This window comes from Erinaceus europaeus, chromosome 7 (assembly GCF_950295315.1).
Source record: "Erinaceus europaeus chromosome 7, mEriEur2.1, whole genome shotgun sequence".
Classification (NCBI taxonomy): domain Eukaryota; kingdom Metazoa; phylum Chordata; class Mammalia; order Eulipotyphla; family Erinaceidae; genus Erinaceus; species Erinaceus europaeus.
Genome location: NC_080168.1, coordinates 17,693,851 through 17,712,282, shown reverse-complemented (window position 1 = coordinate 17,712,282; position 18,432 = coordinate 17,693,851).

Below are 18,432 nucleotides of genomic sequence, written 5' to 3'. Positions count from 1 at the left end.
AGAGAGGAAAGAAGGGAAGAATGAAAGAAGGAAGAGAAAGAGAAAAGAGGGAGAAAGAAATAAGGAAAAGAGAGAAAAAATAAAGAAAAAGAAAGGACAGAAGAGAAAAAAGGAGAGAGAGAGAGAGAGAGAGAGAGAGAGAGAGAGAGAGAGAGAAACTATCTAGGATTCTATTGTTTCTGATAGATCTACTTTTTATTCTAGCAGAAAAAACAATGTATGCAAATAAAGGTAACTTGAAGCATTTCTAGAAAGGCTTCTCTTGAGGAAAAGGAGAGAGAGAGACATAGCAATGCTTAATTCTAAGTCCTCAGCTTTGCCACGATTCTGCAGAGACAGCCACAGACAACAGCAGCCTGTGGTTGGGCGTTTCTGTGTATTCATCAGGCTTTCTTCACAAACGCGGACATGTGAGTTCCATCTAAGTATCTTGCACAGTGAAATATTCTGTTCCCTTGCATTCTCCCTTGAACACTTAACAAATGCTCAAGAAGTTCTCAACTCATGGGCTGCAAGCAAACAGAACCTGGCCTGTGGTCTGTCTTTCCTTTATACCAGGGATACAGAAATAAATGAACAGGACAGAGGGTCTACTCCATGTCTCTTACCTTCCCAGGACCATGCCTGGAGCTCAGGGGCTTGGGTTTTAGGAGCTGTCCTGGAGCCCTTGGACTTGGATGTCTCTTAGCCAGAGTCCTGAGTGAAGGGAGGGAGGCATGTTTGCAGTGCTGAGCCAAGGAGCTCAGGCCCTCTGGTGACCAGCCAGCCGCAAGGGAGCTGTGTGGCATGCTTGGAACTCATGCCCTAGGAGAGCTTGAGCTTCCTGGGTTTCCAACTGAAAGGTCCAGCCAGAAAATAAAAATTGAGTAAAATAGCATAAAACCCCAGACTTTTCAGGCTCAGTGTACTCTGGCATAGCATTCCAGTGGGATTCTGGGATGGGTTTCAAGCACCGTGGCTTCTTTGGACTTTCCCATGGCCTGCTCCAAGACAGAGGCTGCCCTGCAGATGTTCCCCCAGGGTGGGGTCAGGGCGAAGGCAGCCTTGAAGGCCTCAGTTCACGCAGGCTCTGGCTTCTGCCCACTCTGGGGCAGGTGATTGAGAAACCCAGTGAATTCCCAAACCCAAGAAGTCTCTTCCGTGGTACATTGGGACAGCAAGAGAGTCACTGAGACAGCAGAGGTCAGGGCCTGGGTGGTGGCACACTCAGATGACCCCATTATGTTACCATGAACAAGGACCAACCGGGCTTCAAGTCCCTAGTCCCCACCTGCAGGAGGGAAGCTTCATGAATAGTGAAGCCCTGCTGCAGGTGTCTCTCTGGCTCACTCCCTCCTTATCTCCCCCTCCTTTCTTATTTTCTCTCTCTAACCCTATCAAATAAAATAGAAAGGAAAAAAATGGCTGCCAGGAATGGTGGATTTGTAGTGGAGGCACTGAGCCCCAGCAATTGGGAAAAAAAAAAAAAGAGGAGTCAGGAGTAGATAGCATAATTGTTATGCAAAGAGACTGTCATGCCTGAGGCTCCAAAGTCCCAGGCTCAATCCCCCTCACAACAATATGCCAGAGCTGTGCAGTGCTCCGGTGGTTCTCTTTTTGTGTGTGTCTCTCTCTGCATCTATCTCAAAAATAAAATAAATAAAATACTTTTAAAAAAGAGGAAAAGAAAGAAAATTATAGGCTGTGTCTGTAAGTTTTATCTTCCTTATGGGAGGATGCTGGCATAGTGACCATTTGTGTCATTGTGCATAATGTGCACACGATTACTCATTGATTAGATGAGTAAGCTGAGGCTTAAGAAGTATTTGGGGGGGCTGGGTGGTAGCGCAGTGGGTTAAACGCACATGACAAAAAGCAAAAGAACAAGCTCAAGGATCCTGGTTCGAGCCCCGGCTCCCCACCTGCAGGTGGGGGGGTCACTTCACAAATGGTGAAGCAGGTCTGAAGGTGTCTGTCTTTCTCTCCCCCTCTGTCTTCCCCTCCTCTCTCAGTTTCTCTTTGTCTATCCAACAACAGCAGCAGGAACAATAATAGCAGCAACAACAATAACAACAACAATGGAAAACAATGGCCTTCAGGAGCAGTGGATTCTAGTACAGGCACCAAACCCCAATGATAACCCTGAAGGCAAAAAGAAAAAAAAATTGTTGAATGAAAGTCATGGGGCTACAGGAGGCAAAGTGGTGGTGGGGGTGGGGAGGAGACCTTGGGTCTTTTCACTCCCAAACATCAGTTCCACAAACACTTAGGCATCACCCACCTGGCCATATTTTTGCCTCTCTGGATCTCTGTCGGCCTGGAGGCAAAGAGGAGCAGACTCCAGGCCATTTTAGCAGTTCACTGAAGTGCAGTCAGAATGCAGGGGAGTGGCAGGAACCCAGGGATGATCAGAGTAAGGTAAGGTGAAAAAAAAAGTAAGGGAGGTGGATGATGGCGCACCTGGTGAAGGCACTTAGTACTAAGTGCCAGGACCCAAGCAAGGACCTGGGTTTGAGCCTCCGGCTCCTCACCTGTAGGGGGGATGTTTCACGAGCAGTGAAACGGCAAAGCAGGTGTCTCTTTTTCTGTCTACCTCTCTGTCTACCCCTCCTCTCTTAATTTGTCTTGCCTATCCAATAAAATAGGGGGAAAATGGCTGCAGGAGCCATGGATTCATAGTGCTGGAACCAAGTCCCAGCCATTACCCTGGAGGCAAAAAAAAAAAAAAATTAGGGAAGATCGTTCATACAGAAAGAACTGAGGAACACAGCCAAGGCAGCAGGAGAAAGAGGTGTGAGAGAGGCCAGGTCAGGGAGAATGACCCTAGACAAGGGCTCTGACACACTCTGACATAAAATTGCTTCCCCTACACTCCACAGAACACTACTCTGTAATAAAAAAAAAAAGGTTGTTGTGTCCTTGGGGACAAAACGGATGGAAGTAGAGGTGATCATACTTAGTGAAATCAGTAGAGATGAACGGCTACTTACCAGATGGTTTCACTCCTGTGTGAAACCTAGAGAATGGACACACATGAATTTGCAAAAACAAAATAAACAATCCCCTTCCCCCCAAATTGAAGCAAACTATTTGTAAGACTTTATTTGAACTATGGTGGTTATCTTTGGGAAGGCGGGGTTACGTAACGGTGGTAGTGAGTGGGGTGTGGAGGTAGGCTCTGTAAATGTATAGTGTTGTAAACCACTATTAATCACAAATAAGAGTTGGTTAATAAATGAGTATCTCTTATGTGGATCACAACAGGTGTCAGGGAAGGGGAGGGGTGGGACAATGTGGCCCAGAGCACTGGGCATCAAGGGAGTAAGAAATCCTGTCTGTGATTTGATGACTTGGGGTCTGGTGATCCACAGGCCAGGTGATCTAATTTCGCCCTGGAGTTCCTGCTTCTCATCAAATTCCTTCTCCCCAAGCCCTCATTCTCTGGGAACTAGAGACAGTGGACATGTGACATGCTTCTAGAATTCCATTTGTGCAACTGAAATTCTATTTGAGGAGAGCTAGTGAAAGGAGAAACAAAACAAAGAAGCAAACAAACAAAAAACCCCTAAACCTTTGGGCTCTCTTTTCTTTGGATTTTCTGCTTTTCACAGGACCTCTCCCAGGCTTTGAGGACCTCTGGGGGGGAAAAAAAAACAACCGCTTCCCTAGAACCCTTCCCAACTTGGGAAAGAGAGAGAAGGCTGGGAGTATGGATCGACCTGCCAACACTCATGTTCAGCAGGGAAGCAACCACAGAAGTCAGACCTCCCACCTTCTGCACCCCATAATGACCCTGGATCCATACTCCCAAAGGGTTAAAGAATAGGAAGCTATCAGGGGAAGGGAGGGGATATGGAGCTCTGGTGGTGGGAATTGTACGTCTCTTGTCCTATGGTTTTTGTCAGTGTTGCCTTTTTAAAAATAAATTTTTTTTTACAAGTTGCAGAACCGATATGACCAGCTACATACCCACTAAAGCATTAGGCTTTCTGTAGGCTGGGCAGTATCACAGCTGGTTAAGCGCATGTGGGGCGAAGTACAAGGACCGGTGTAAGGATCCTGGATTGAGCCACCGGACCCCCACCTGCAGGTGGGGGGGTTGCTTCACAAGTGGTGAAGCAGGTCTGCAAGTGTAGACATCTTTTTCTCCCCCTCTCTGTCTTCCCCTCCTTTCTCGATTTCTCTCTGTCCTATCCAACAACAGCAATAACAGTAATAACAACAAGGGCAACAAATGGCCACAGGAGCAGTGGATTCATAGTGCAGGCACCGAGCCTCAGCAATAACCATGGAGGCAAAAAAAAAATAAAAAAATTAGGCTTTCACATCCCTCATTCTCTCAAATAATTAGTGACTATGTCGTGAGCAGTCTACATTCAATCATCCATTCATGAGCTGCTTTGGGACGTAAATGAACATACTATAAATGGTGGCAATAAAGCTCACCTGTGTACTGAGTGGTTTTGCCACGTGTGTGGTCCAGGTTTGAACCTGGCCCTACAGCACTGAAGGAAGCGTTGGTGCTGTGGTCTTTCTCTATAAGAAAAATGCCAACATTTTCCAACCAGTTATGAGTTCTTTGGATCAAGACTCATGCCAGGACTGCACACAGAGTTATTCATCTATTTGCTTGATCAGTTGGATAGAAGGGGTTTCTGGGAATGTGTGCCTTTCCCAACACCCATCCCCTGTCAGTGGCTCTGTGCAGTAGAGAGATAATGGCTTATCTGTTGACAAGTATGTATGGAGCAGATATTATCTACTTGATATGGGGATGGAATAGTGTTTAAGGTACTCAAGGCATCTGACTTCAGAGAACTGATGATTAGTGAAGAGAGAAATCAGCTTTGAAGAATAGAAGACATCAGATATGAGAGATGCTAGGAAGGGAGCAAACAGAGCATGAGGTAAAGCACTAACACATGGGAGACAGTATGAAGCCAAAGCTACTAAACAGAGTAGGAGAGTAAGGCCTGCATGTATGTGCGTGTACACACACAAAAAAAAACGCTGGGGGGGTGAAGCCTGAAGTAGGACAGTGATTAACCACAGGGGACATGAAAGTAGGGGTTGAGGGGCAAAAAAGCATTTCAGGGGAAGATAATGATTGCTCTAGCTATCTTTCCTTTTGTTATATCACAAACTAAGCACAAAATCAGTGCCTTAAAGTAACAAAGTGTTGCTGTTGTTATTATTTTTTAATGTTTCTTTTTTGCCCTTTTTTATTGACACCGGGGTTACTGTTGAGGCTCAGTGCCTGAGTGATGAATCCATTGCTCCTGGTGGCCATTTTTTCCTTTTATTTTTTTCCTTTCTTTTCTTTTCCATGATAGAACAGAGAAATTGAGAGAGGAGGGGGAGATAAAGAGGGAAGGAGAAAGAGAGACACTTGTGGCACTGTTACACAGCTCCTGAAGTTTCCCCCTGTGGTGGAGACAGGCAGTTATTATTATTTATTATTGCTATTTTTCACTCCTTCCTTACTTTATTCCTTCTTTCTAATTCTTTATCTGACATTAGGGTTCTCACAGAAGCCCATAATGAACCTGTATGACAACACTATCACTCTGGGTAGCATATTGTCCTTCCTATTTAATTTCATTTTGGTTAGAGATAGAGTCGGACAGTGGTGCAGCGGGTTAAGTGCACATGGTGCAAAGCACAATGGCCGGCTTAAAGATCCTGGTTCGAGCCCCCAGCTCCCCACCTGCAGGGGAGTCGCTTCATAGGCAGTGAAGCAGATCTGCAGGTGCCTTTCTCTCCCCCTCTCTGCCTTCCCCTCCTCTCTCCATTTCTCTCTGTCTTGTCTAACAACGATGGCATCAATAACAACAACAATAATAACTACAACAATAAGGACATCAAAGGGAAAATAAATAAATATAAAAAAATTTAACAACAACAAAAAAAGAATCCAGACAAAGCAAACAAAAACCCTGGAAAAAAAATGTCTGCCAGAAAGGGGTAGGATTTTTAATGCTGGCACTGAGCCCCAGTGATAACAATGGTGGCAATAAAAAAACAAAAAGGAAGGAAGGAAGGGGGGAGGGAGAGAGAGAGAGAGAGAGAGAGAGAGAGAGAGAGAGAGGGAGGGAGAGAGAGACCACAACACTACTTGAGAAGCTTTTCCCCATAGGCACTTTTAGGTGATGACCCAGGGCTTGAACCTGGTCCTTGTGCATGGTAATGTGTCATCTCTACTGGGTTAGCCTCCCACTGACTAGTAAGTTATGTTTTAAAGCCCAGTACTGCTGATGTGCTCCTGTGGGCCTCACCATTTTCAGGATTCCCTGCCTGCCCCTTCCAGCCAGAAGGACTGGCTACTTCTCCTTTGGTTTATTTTCACTCTCCCAGGCTCATCCTCATGGCTTCCAGATCTCCAAGGGCAGAAAAACCTGACTTCCCAGCTTCTTCTGCCCCATCACTCCAGGCCTTGGCCAAATAACCTTTCAGTTCATGCCCATTCCTCTGGGCCACTGTGCCTTTCCCACAACCGATTGCAGCACTCAACTTCCAGCAGCCCCTGGTCCATGGCCCCAGAGATCCTGGCAGGCCCTTTCCCAAATGGCTGTGGAACTGTGATTCCCAGGAGCCAGCCCTGTGCCGGCCAACGTTGGCTCCCGAGGAGATGGAGAGCTTCTGATTCTGCAGGCTCCTCTCTTCCAGCTGCCTTGGACTATTTTCCTTGGCAGGAGGAAGCCTCTAGTCATCACATCATCTTCCATTTATAGGCATATATGCATCTTGGGCTTTTTTTTTTTTCATAAAATTACAGTGTTCTCAGGTCAGATAAGGAAAGAAAGAATTGAAGGCCATGCAAAGCAAAGAAAGCTTCTGATATAAAGATTCCAGAATTCTCTGTGATTTTTTTTCCTGTCATTATATTATCTTCTTGTCTCTACTGCTTCCCCATTATGTATTAACATTTTTTATTAGTGATTTAATAATGACTGACAAGATTAGCAGATAGGAGGGCTATCATTCCGCACCACTCCCACAACTCAGGTTCTATGCTCCACCTCCTTCCAGCAGTAGCCACCATAGTCCTCCCAAGGTCACAGATTTGGGTTGACTCTCACTGTCAAATATATATTTTCAAGCTCATGTGTTTCAACTTCCTATATCCCATTTATGAGTGAAATCATACCAATAGTAGTCCTTCACTTTTTTTTTTTTTTTGGCTCCAAGGTTATTGCTGGAGCTCAGTGCCTGCACTATGAATCCACTGTTCCTGGCGGCCATTTTTTTCCCCTTTTGTTGCCCTTGATGTTTATCATTGTTGTTGTTATTGCTGTTGTTGTTGGACAGGACAGAGAGAAATCAAGAGAAGAGGAGAAGAGAGGGGGAGAGAAAGACACCTGTAGACCTGCTTTACTGCTTGTGAAGGAACTCCCCTGTATGTGGGAAGTTGGGGGCTTGAATCCGGATCCTTAAGCCAGTCCTTGTGCTTTGCACCACATGCGCTTAACCCGCTGCACTACCACCCAGCCCCCCATAGTCCTTCACTTTCTTGCTTACTTCACTCAGCATAAGCACTGCTAGTCCCATCCATTTAGTTTCAAAGGACACATAGTCTTTTTTAAGTACAGAGCAGTATTCCCCTGAGTGTATGTCCCATGACTTTTTTTTTGTGCCTATAAGACTCAAAATAGTGATTTTATTCCGTTGTTAAAAGGCTCCCCCCACTTTAAGTGTTCCTCATAGATTCGCCCCCCCCCCCCCCGGCCCCACAAGATTTTAAATTTTTAGTCAGGAAAACGAAAAGGCACACATTGAAGATTGCCTCCTCATGTATATACCTCACTCTGTGTTATTAGCTCTTCTGACTCTGTGGACGGATATTATAGGCGGAAGGAAGGACACAGCATAAACAGTCAGTGTGGCCAAACCTCTTTATCATCACAAGAAAAAGGGACATAGTGCCCTGGCTTGAGTCCTCGAGTCCTTCTCCTGACACCATAGCATTCTTTGGTTGATGGTAAAGTTCTGTGAGTCCTGAGTTTGCCCATCAGCCAAACTTTTCCTACATGCAGAAGGTGAGTGACACAGTAATGGTAAACATTCCTGGGCACTGGGTGGTGGCTCAGCTCTTGAGCACACACGCTAGTCACCATGCTCAGGGACCTAAGTCCAGCCTTCCTGAGCACTGAGACAAGCTTCTAGGCGCCTATCTTTTTCTCTCCCTCTTTCTCCCCCTCCCCTGTCAATTGTTCTGTTTTATCAAATAAAATGGAAAGAAAGGGGGGCCAGGTGGTGGTACACCTGGTTGAGTGCACTCATTACAGTGTGCAAGGACCCAGGTTCAAGCCACTGGTCCCCACCTGCAGGGGGAAAGCTTCACAAGTGGTGAAGCAGGGCTGCAGGTGTCTCTCTGTCTCTCCCCCTCTCTATCTCCCCCTTCCCTCTAAACTTCTCTCTCTGTCCTTATCTGATAATAAATAATAAACATTTTTTAAAAAGAAAGTCTTTAAAATAATAGAAATAAAAAAAGAAGGGGCCAGGTGGTTTTGCACCAGGTTGAAAGCACATGTTGCAATGCTCAAGGACCCAGGTTTGAGCCCCCAGCCCCCACCTGCAGGGGGAAAGCTTTGCAAGTGTAAAGCAGTGCTGCAGGTGTCTCTCTGTCTCTCTCCCTCTCTGTCTTCCCTTCCTCTCCACTTCTGGCTGTCTCTATATAATAAATAAAGTCAAATTAAAAAAGAAAACAAAGAAAAGGAAAAAATGGCCACCAGGAGTGTAATCCTTGTGACAATAAAAGTAAACAAAAACAAAAATCCTTTTAGTGGCACTTCCTCTAATCCAGTCACTGTGCAGTTTTAAGGTAGTAACTCACTTAAACCTCTCCATAGACTTGTGAACTAGTACTGCTTTTTTTTTTGGCACCAGGGTTATCACTGGGGCTGAACACCACTTTATTCTTTTTATAGAAAGTTAAACATAGGGAGAGAAAGAAGAAGACACAGAGATGGAAAGGCATCTGTAGTAACTGCTCCACCATTCAGGTGTTTGAACTCTGGCCCTTGCTCATGGTAATGGGACTCACCTACTGGGTGAGTCATCACCCATTCCCCAGTATGACTTCTTCCTTCCTTCCTTCCTTCCTTCCTTCCTTCCTTCCTTCCTTCCTTCCTTCCTTCCTTCCTCCCCTCTTTCCTTTTCTTCCCTCTTCCTCCTCTTTTTTATTGTTGTAGTTATTATTGTTGTTGGTATTGATGTCATCATTATTGGATAGGATAGAGAGAAATGGAGAGGAGGGGAACACAGAGAGAGGAGAGAAAGACAGACACCTGCAGACCTGTTTCACCGCCTGGCCTGTGAAGCGACTCCCCTGCAGGTGGGGAGCTGGGGGCTTGAACCGGGATCCTTACACCGGTCCTTGCGCTTTGTGGCACCTGCAGTTAAGCAGCTGCGCTACTGCCCAACTCCCTTACTTTGTATTACTTCATTTATTTATTGGATAGAAACAGCCAGAAATCAAAAGGGGAGGGAGTGATAGGGAGAGAGACACTTGAGGCACTGCTTCACCACTCTCAAAGTTTCTCCCCTGCAGGTAGGGACTGGGGGCTCAAACCTGGGTCCTTGTGCATTGTAACATGGATACTCAATCAGGTGCACCACCTCCTGGTCCCTCTCTTTTTCTTTTCCTCTTTGTTTCATTCACTCTCTTTTGTTCTCTCTCTCCTTTTGATAGAGACAGAGAGGGAGGGAGAGAGGGAGGGAGGGAGGGAGGGAGAGAGAGGGGGGGAGAGGGAGAGAGAGAGAGATAGAGAGAGGGAGAGAAGAGGAGCGAGGAGAGATGCCACAGTGAATCTCCCTTCAGTGCAGTGAGGGCCAGGCTTGAACCTGGGTTAAGCCTGTAACGGAACAGCACACTATCCGAGTGAACTATTTAATCAGCCTCAATAAAACTAAACTTATCCACATTTTACAGAAAAGGTAGCTGACGCAGAGAGAGATGAAGTCACCTCACCTAAGGCTACGTGGATGGCCAATGGTATGACGAGGCTCTAAGTCTTTGGAGGTTGACTCTGGACTCTGCCTTTGGTGACTCACACTGCTGCTTTAACTGCTTGTCAAATTAAAATGCTTCAATAACTTACCAAGACTTCCAATTCCTTCTTACACACCCAAGTGCATTGGGGAAAACAGTGCATCTGAGGACTGAGGGCAAGAGCCTGGGCTAGTCTGAACCAGTTTTCAGCTCAGGTAATTTAATTTGGTTCAAATTCTGACTTTCCCACCGATTTATGATCCTCAGTCTAGTATTTTACACTAACTCAGGAGGGTAGATTAGTAAGGGATTTTCTGAGGTATCCAAGAGCAACCTGCTTGTTTCGTTGGCTTAAACTTGAGTAACCAATGAATTATTTTATTCTTTCCTTCCTTCGTCAAAGGTTGATCTTATGTTGTATGCATGTAAGATGACCACACAGGCATGAGGACAGGAAGAAAGTACAAAGGAGTCTAAGTGAAATAAGTATTGCCTGTGCCTTGAGGCTGTGGGCTTACGTGCACACGCCTCATTTATAAGTGACGCTGAAAACCCATTCAATCTGTCTTTGAGTTCTTGTGGGTCATTGTTTAGTACTTTCTGAAGTGCTAAATCTAGTGTATCTCACTGATTCCCTGATGTAGAAAATATGCCGAGCCAGTGTTTCTAAGGAAGACTCCCAGGGAAGAATTGTTCCTATAGGCCCATGAATCTCTAAACTGTCCAAGTTGGATAGAAAAGTTATGGCAGATTCTGGGCCCAGGCTGTGCACAGCACTATTCAGCTGAGTCAGGAGACAGACTATATTAGATTTCTAGGGCTGCCATACCAGTTACCATCAACTTGGTAGTTTAAGAAAACAGAAAAGTTATTCTCTTAGTGTTCTGGGAGCTAGTAATCTGAAACCTGGCTGTCGGCAGAGCTACCTCCTTCTACAGACTCTTAGCTTCTGTTGGCTGCTGGAAATCCTTGGTGTTCAATGCTTTGCAAATGTCATTCTCGTTTATTCAGCTCTGCTTCACCACCTTCTTCCTTCCTTCCTTTCTTCTTTCCTCCCTCCCTCCTTCTCCTTCTCCTTCTCTTCTTTTTAACTGCTGCAAAGGTTATCACTGACGCTCAGTGCCAGCACTGAGTCCACTGATCTCAGCTACCATTTTTACCTTTCTATTTTATTTGACAGGAGAGAAATTGAGAGGGGAGGGGGGATAAATAGAGAGAAAGACAGATACCTGCTTCACTGCTCATGAAGTTTCCCCCTGAAGGTGGGGATCGAGGGCTTGAACCTGGGTCCTGTGCATGGTAATGTGTGCGCTTAACAGGGTGTGCTGCTGCCTGGCCCACTCTTTCCTGTTCTTCCTTCCCTTCTCTTCCCCTCCCCTCCCCTCCCTTCCCTTCCCTTCCCTTCCCTTCCCTTCCCTTCCCTTCCCTTCCCTTCCCTTCCCTTCCCTTCCCTTCCCTTCCCTTCCCTTCCCTTCCCTTCCCTTCCCTTCCCTTCCCTTCCCTTCCCTTCCCTTTCCTCCCTCCCCTCCCCTCCCCTCCCCTCCCCTCCCCTCCCCTCCCCTCCCCTCCCCTCCCCTCCCCTCCTCTTCTCTTCTCTTCTCTTCTCTTCTCTTCTCTTCTCTTCTCTTCTCTCTTCTCTCCTTCCCCCCTCCTCCTCCTTTTTATCAGATACAGAGAGAGTGAAAGAGACCACAACAGCTAAGTTTCCTTCAATGCAGTGAGGGCCACACTCAAACCCAGGTTGCTATGTGGCAAAACAGTGTACTATCCAAGTGAGCTATTCTGTCAGCCCTTTTCTCATGGAGAAGGACACAAATATATGGATTCAAGAAGCAGTGTAAATCCAGATGATCTCACTTTTGGATTCTTAACTTGGTTGTATATAAAGGTCTTATTTTAAAATAAGGCCACATCTGGGTGCCTGGAAATAATATAGGTCCTGGAAATAAGACAAAGATCTCTCTATCTCCCCGCCCCAGGTAGAAATAGAAACTGGGGGGGGGGGATACAATGGGAAGGAGAGTGAAGCTTCCCCCCTTCAGATGGGGACTGGAGGCTTGTACCTGTGTACAAGCACATGGTAATTTGTTTGTTCAACAGGTATACCACCTCCAGGCCCTAAAGATCTCTCTTTTGGTCAGACTATTTGACTCACTATACCGACTCACTTTTCTTTTCAACCCAGTGTTCCTACTAGCTTTTTACTGATTTAGTAGTATAACTGGAGAGAATGAGAACTAGTCACATCCGTAAGGCAGTGCGTGCCGCATCTCCACTCCTGCATGTGTGCACATGCATAAAGCTAAAAGATGTTTTTTTTCTTAAAAAGTTATTTGAAAATGTGAATATTCTATGTGTATAAAGCAAGTATATATATTCTTTCAGGACCCCAGAATCCAATTCAAATAATTTAAAAAGATGACAAGCAACCACAAGTGAAGGACTGTTTATAAGTGTGTTCAGGCTTTAGGAAGAAACAAGAAACACAGATGCACATGGAGACTAACCACAGTGGGAATCACATGACACACGTAGATATTTGTGGAGATGGGGAGGGGCTAGCAGTCCCAGCATCCCAGAATAAACAGGAATTCTAGAGAAAAGGATAGGATAGTTTCAGAGGGGCGCCACAAATGGAACACAAAAGGAGAGAGGAGATAGGGAAAATACCCCTGTTGGGTTGAACAAATGCTCTCAAAATGGTAGAACAGAAGGCAAAAGAGCAAGAAGACAGAGAGAGAGAGAGAGAGAGAGAGAGAGAGAGAGAGGAGAGAGATCTTTGTGTTATGTCCAGAACCTACAGATGTGAACTTATTAAAAATAGGATCTTTTATATATTTTTAAAAGATTTTATTTATATTAGAAAGTTAGAAGGAGAGAGAGAAAGAACCAGACATCACTCTGGTACATGTGCTGCCAGGGATTGAACTCTGGACCTCATGCTTGAGAGTTTAATGCTTTATCCACTACACCATCTCCCTTACCACAAAATAGGATCTTTGCACACACAACCAAGTTAAGAAATCAGCAGTGAGTGTTTAAATTTCACTGTTAGCTTTTCTTTCCATGCTTTTAATCTTTTTTTTTTTTTAGCTTAAAAATCTTATTTTGACAGATGAGACATTGAGAGGGAAGGGAGAAAGAGAGAGAGAGACGGAGAGAGAGAGAGAGCTGTAACATTGCTTCACTGCTTTAAGCTTTAAGCTTCTCCCTCCTCCCAAAGTTGGGAGATTGAAATTTACTTCTCATAGATCAAGAGAAGGAAATCCAAGGTCAAGGTGCTGGTAAGTGGATATCTTCTGAGCCTTCTTGACTTCAGGTGGCCATTCTTCTTTATTGCCTCTCCATCCTCCGCCCCTCAGTGCCTGTGTGTACATGGTGTCCCGCTATGTCCAACTTCCCTCTTCATATAAGAAAACGAGTCAGGTTGGATTGAAGTCTAACCCCAATGGCCTAGTGATAGCTCCACAGCCTCTCTCAAGGCTAAATCTGCAAATACTCCCACATTCTGAAGTTCTGGGAGTTAGGGCTTTGGCACTGAATTTTGGGAGGAACATAACTCAGTCTATAAGAGAGGATGTCATAGCTAAAAATGGAGAGAAGGAACTGAAAATCTCTGAGAACAAGTAAGCTATCCGTATGCTAGTCAGATACCAAATAAATATACACAAATCTAGAACTTTATTGCATACCAGTAGCCATCTATTAAAAATGAAGCAGAGGAAAAAGATGCCATTTACAAGAGTCACCATGTTCAGCCCAAGACTTGTGTCCATTTAGGGCAGAGAACAAGGGCATCTTATGACTCAGGGCTTCATTTGGTCACTTGGATATAGAAAGAGCACAGCCAGACTCAAGAAAGATCTTAGGGAAAATACTCCAAGCCCCTTGTCTTCCAACTTGCAAGCACAGGAGCTCAGATGCAGCACTTTCTGCTGCAGGGAGAAAAGTGAGTATCTGTCATTTCTCCGGAGCCTCGTTCCTTTCTCAGGGAGGATACACAGCCTCAGAAACCCAGCTTGTTCAATTCTCCTGGTCCTTGGCACTCTACGTGCCCCACCCCCACCCTCCAAAAACTTTTCTTCCTGGCAATCACATCTCAAGACCAGAAGCCAATCTTTACTCTCCGTTTATGTCATTAAAATGGGTATTTGTTCATTGGCCCAGAACAAAGAAACTCTCTATACTAGAGGACTGTTGATGTTTACATTTCATGCCCAGAGAGAAATTACTTGCAGATTGAGGAAAATTTAAAAATTTAAGTATAGAAGTGGTGTGAAATAAAGTCCAAATGATATAGATGAATCAAAGTCTTCACTGTTCATCGCTTAATTTTACTTTTCTCAGAAGTGATCACCACCAGTTGTTTGAAAGCATAAAACCATGTGCAAAACTATGTGTGTGCATATTTGTCTATATTTATATATTTTGTGTGTGGGCATATGTATACTGTATGTGTATATATAAACATACTATATTTATACATACATATATAGATAGATAGAAATATTTGCTTTCTTTTTTTTTAATATTTTATTTTATTTATTTATTCCCTTTTGTTGCCCTTGTTGTTTTATTGTTGTAGTTATTATTGTTGTCGTCGTCATTGTTGGATAGGACAGAGAGAAATGGAGAGAGGAGGGGAAGACAGAGAGGGGGAGAGAAAGACAGACACCTGCAGACCTGCTTCACCGCCTGTGAAGTGACTCCCCTGCAGGTGGGGAGCCAGGGTTCGAACCGGGATCCTTATGCCGGTCCTTGTGCTTTGCGCCACCTGCGCTTAACCCGCTGCGCTACAGCCCGACTCCCCGAAATATTTGCTTTCATACCCATACTGTATTTTTGCAAATAAAAACTTTTATCCTCTAAATTTATTAGTGTTAATTGAATTTTATATGGCACCAGGAATGAACCCAGGATTTCAAGCATGAAAGTGTAATGGAGGAGTCAGGTGGTAGCGCAGTGGGTTAAGCGCAGGTGGCGCAAAGCCAAGGACCAGTGTAAGGATCCCAGTTCAAGCTACCAGCTCCCCACCTGCAGGGGAGTCACTTCACAATTGGTGAAGAAGGTCTGCAGCTGTTTGTCTTTCTCTCCCCTTCTCTGTCTTTCCCTCCTCTCTCCATTTCTCTCTGTCCTATCTAACAACAATGACAATAATAGTAACTACAACAATAAAAAAACAAGGGCAATAAAAGGGAATAAACAAATAAATATTAAAAGAGACGGTGTAATGGAGTAAACTATCTCCTGAATCCTTAGTCCTTTAATTTTTTTTTTTTTTAATTTAAGCACTGATAAATTCTTACTTCTGGTGTTCTGGGGATTGAACCTTGGGCCTTTAGACATGTTAGTCTTTCTGCATAACCACTATGCTATCTCCCCATCCTTTTGTCTTCTTCAACTTTAAAGGGGATCTGGGCCGTGTGGTGAAGGATCTAGTTGAGCACACATCTTATAATGCGCAGGGACCTGTGTTCAAGCCTCCAACCCCCACCTGCAGCAGGGAAGCTTTGTGAATGGTGAAGCAGTGTTGCAGGTGTTTCCCTCTCAATTTGTGGCTGTCTCTATCCAATAAATAAGTAAAGGTAATACAAAAATTCAAAAACAAAACTTTAAAGGGGGTCACATTGTGCGCAGTCTTGTTACTCCCCTCCCCCACCCCCGCTACACACATAGTATGTGTTGGAGCTCTTTCCCACGTCAGTAAACTATTTATCCCTGTGGTTGTATGTACATACTCACACAGCTCCACTTTCCTGTGGTATTGATGTCTTGGCTTTAACTGCCCAGTCCCCTCGGGTGGACGACTACATGTGGCTGCGTGTTAGATGTCATAGAAGGCTGCTTCTTGTTTGCTGACTTTGTGTGCTTGAGGCTTGTTCATTTCTGTGCTGCTGTGACTGTTACTGACCCCTTCTTGTGCAGAAATGTAAAGATTTCTCTACAGCTGCTGCCATGAGGTAAAGCTCTTGAGTTCAAAAGTTTGCCCATTTGCATTTTCAGTAGAAAAAGGATGACTTATTTGATTTTTTAAAATCTTTATTTATTGGATAGAGGTAGCTAGAAATTGAGAGAGAAATGGGTGATAGGAAGGAAGAGAGACAGTGAGATACCTGCAACACTGTTTCACCACTTGCAAAGCTTTTCCCTTGCAGGTGGGGACCGGGGACTTGAACCCAGGTCCTTGCACACTGTCATATGTGTGCTCAACCAGTGCTCCACCACCCAGCCCCAAGAATGACTTACTTGTATGAGAGAGAGAGAATGGAAGAGATCAGAGCTTAGGTATATGCAGTGCCAGAAATGCAACTTGGGGTTTTACAGTGCGAGTCCTGTATCTTCTATATACTATCTTCTCAGTTTTGGGTCAACTTTTCCGCTTTTTTCATGTTTTAGAGGGGGCGGGGTGGGGTGGTTGAGATTAGCACCTACACTTCCAGGACTGAGGTTTCTGCCTGGACAGTCCAGACATGGCATAGGCTCTCCTCAAAGTTTGTGGGTGTGACTTGCTGCCTGAATTGTGTCATTTGCCATATTTTTCTCCCTCAGGTTCTTCTGTTCCAAACATTAGCCTTTTAAAAAACACATATTTTATTTATTTATTTATGTATATATTTGATACAGAAAGAATTTGAGAGGAAAGGGGGACATAGCCAGGGGAGAGAGAGAGAGATATGTGGGGACTTGGGGCTTGAACCCACACATAGCTTCAAAGACACATTTTTTTAAAAGTTATATTTTTAAAATTTATTTATTCCCTTTTGTTGCTCTTGTTTTTTTACTGTTGTAGTTATTGTTGTTGTTATTGATGTTGTCGTTGTTGGATAGGACAGAGAGCAATGGAGAGAGGAGGGGAAGACAAAGAGGGGGAAAAAAGACACCTGCTTCACCGCTTGTGAAGTGAACCCCTGCAGGTGGAAGAAGCCAGGGGCTCGAACAGGGTTCCTTAAGCTGGTCCTTGCATTTTGTGCCACTTGCACTTAACCGCTGATCTACCACCCGACTCCCTAAAGACACATTTTAACCAACTAAATGAAAGGCTCAAAGAACTAAGAAAAAGTCACCTTTCTTTTTCCCAGTCTTTGCTCTTTGTATACACCTATTTCTACCTCTCTGGGCCCCAATCAACCCAACCCTTCCAACATCTCAGGCTGGGCATGAGGCCAGAGATGCTTAGATGAAGCCCAGGCTGCCAGCTTGCGGTTCACCTCTCCTCCCCCTAGCACAGACCCCATCCTCCTCTCTCCAGGGAGACACAAAGGGCTTCTGTGATGCCAGAGGGCGCTCACAGTCCTTTCTTTTGGGCACTACTTTGCAGGGTGGCAGGGCATCTTCTGATGGCAAGGGTCATGTGACTTGATACGTCACAGAGAACATGAAGGTTTCCACTCCTCAGTTCTGGAACAGCTCCCCACACCCACCCCCAAACCTACATGCCTGTTTTTATTCCAGAATAAGCCTGTATGTAAAAGTTGCAGGGGCTCTTGGCTGGTTTCAGCTGAAATTAAGGGCAGGGGTGTGGTCAGCAAGAAACTGATATTCACAACGTACTGAGGATGTACTGGGCTGACTGAGAAGGTGTTGGCCTGAAAAAAAGGAGCAGAAAGCACAGGAGATGGGGAGTAACTGAGTTGTGAGAATTCAGGGAGCTCTGGGTGGGGAAAAATGGGAGTCGCTCCAACAAACAAAAGGTCTCCAGCTATGCCTGTGAGAGTAAAACACATGTCGTAGATGCTAAGCAAATCCTTTGAGCTAAGAAAACAGTGTGAGAGGAAGAACCGTGTATTCCAACAGTGGTCACAGACTCACAGCAGCAGCTGGAGTGTGCGCGGGAGTGCTGAGCTCTCGGTCTCCGTAGTGATACCCATATCCTGCTTCTTGTGCTCGGTGGCAGACGCCACTGTACCTAGTTGCCTTGGCATTAATTTTTCCTGCAGTGGTAATGGTCTCTCTCTTCTTTTTTTTCCCTTCTTCCTTCTTTCCTTTCTCTCTTTCCTTTTTTTTTTCTTTTAATCCTTTATTTCTTTATTAATGAGAGGGATAGGAGGAGAGAAAAAAAAAAAAAACCCAGACATGACTCTGGCACATGGGCTGCCGGGGAATGAACGTGGGACCTTGTGCTTGAGAGTCCAACACTTTATCCACTGCGCCTTCTTAGAAATTTTTTTTTTTAATATTTATTTATTCCCTTTTGTTGCCCTTGTTGTTTTATTGTTGTAGTTATTATTATTGTTGTTGTCGTTGTTGGATAGGACAGAGAGAAATGGAGAGAGGAGGGGAAGACAGAGAGAAGGAGAGAAAGACAGACACCTGCAGACCTGCTTCACCGCCTGTGAAGCGACTCCCCTGCAGGTGGGGAGCCGGGGTTCGAACCGGGATCCTTATGCCGGTACCTGCGCTTTGTGCCACTCTTAGAAATTTTTTAAGAGAAAGCATAAGTGAAAGTGAAAAAGAGGAGCACT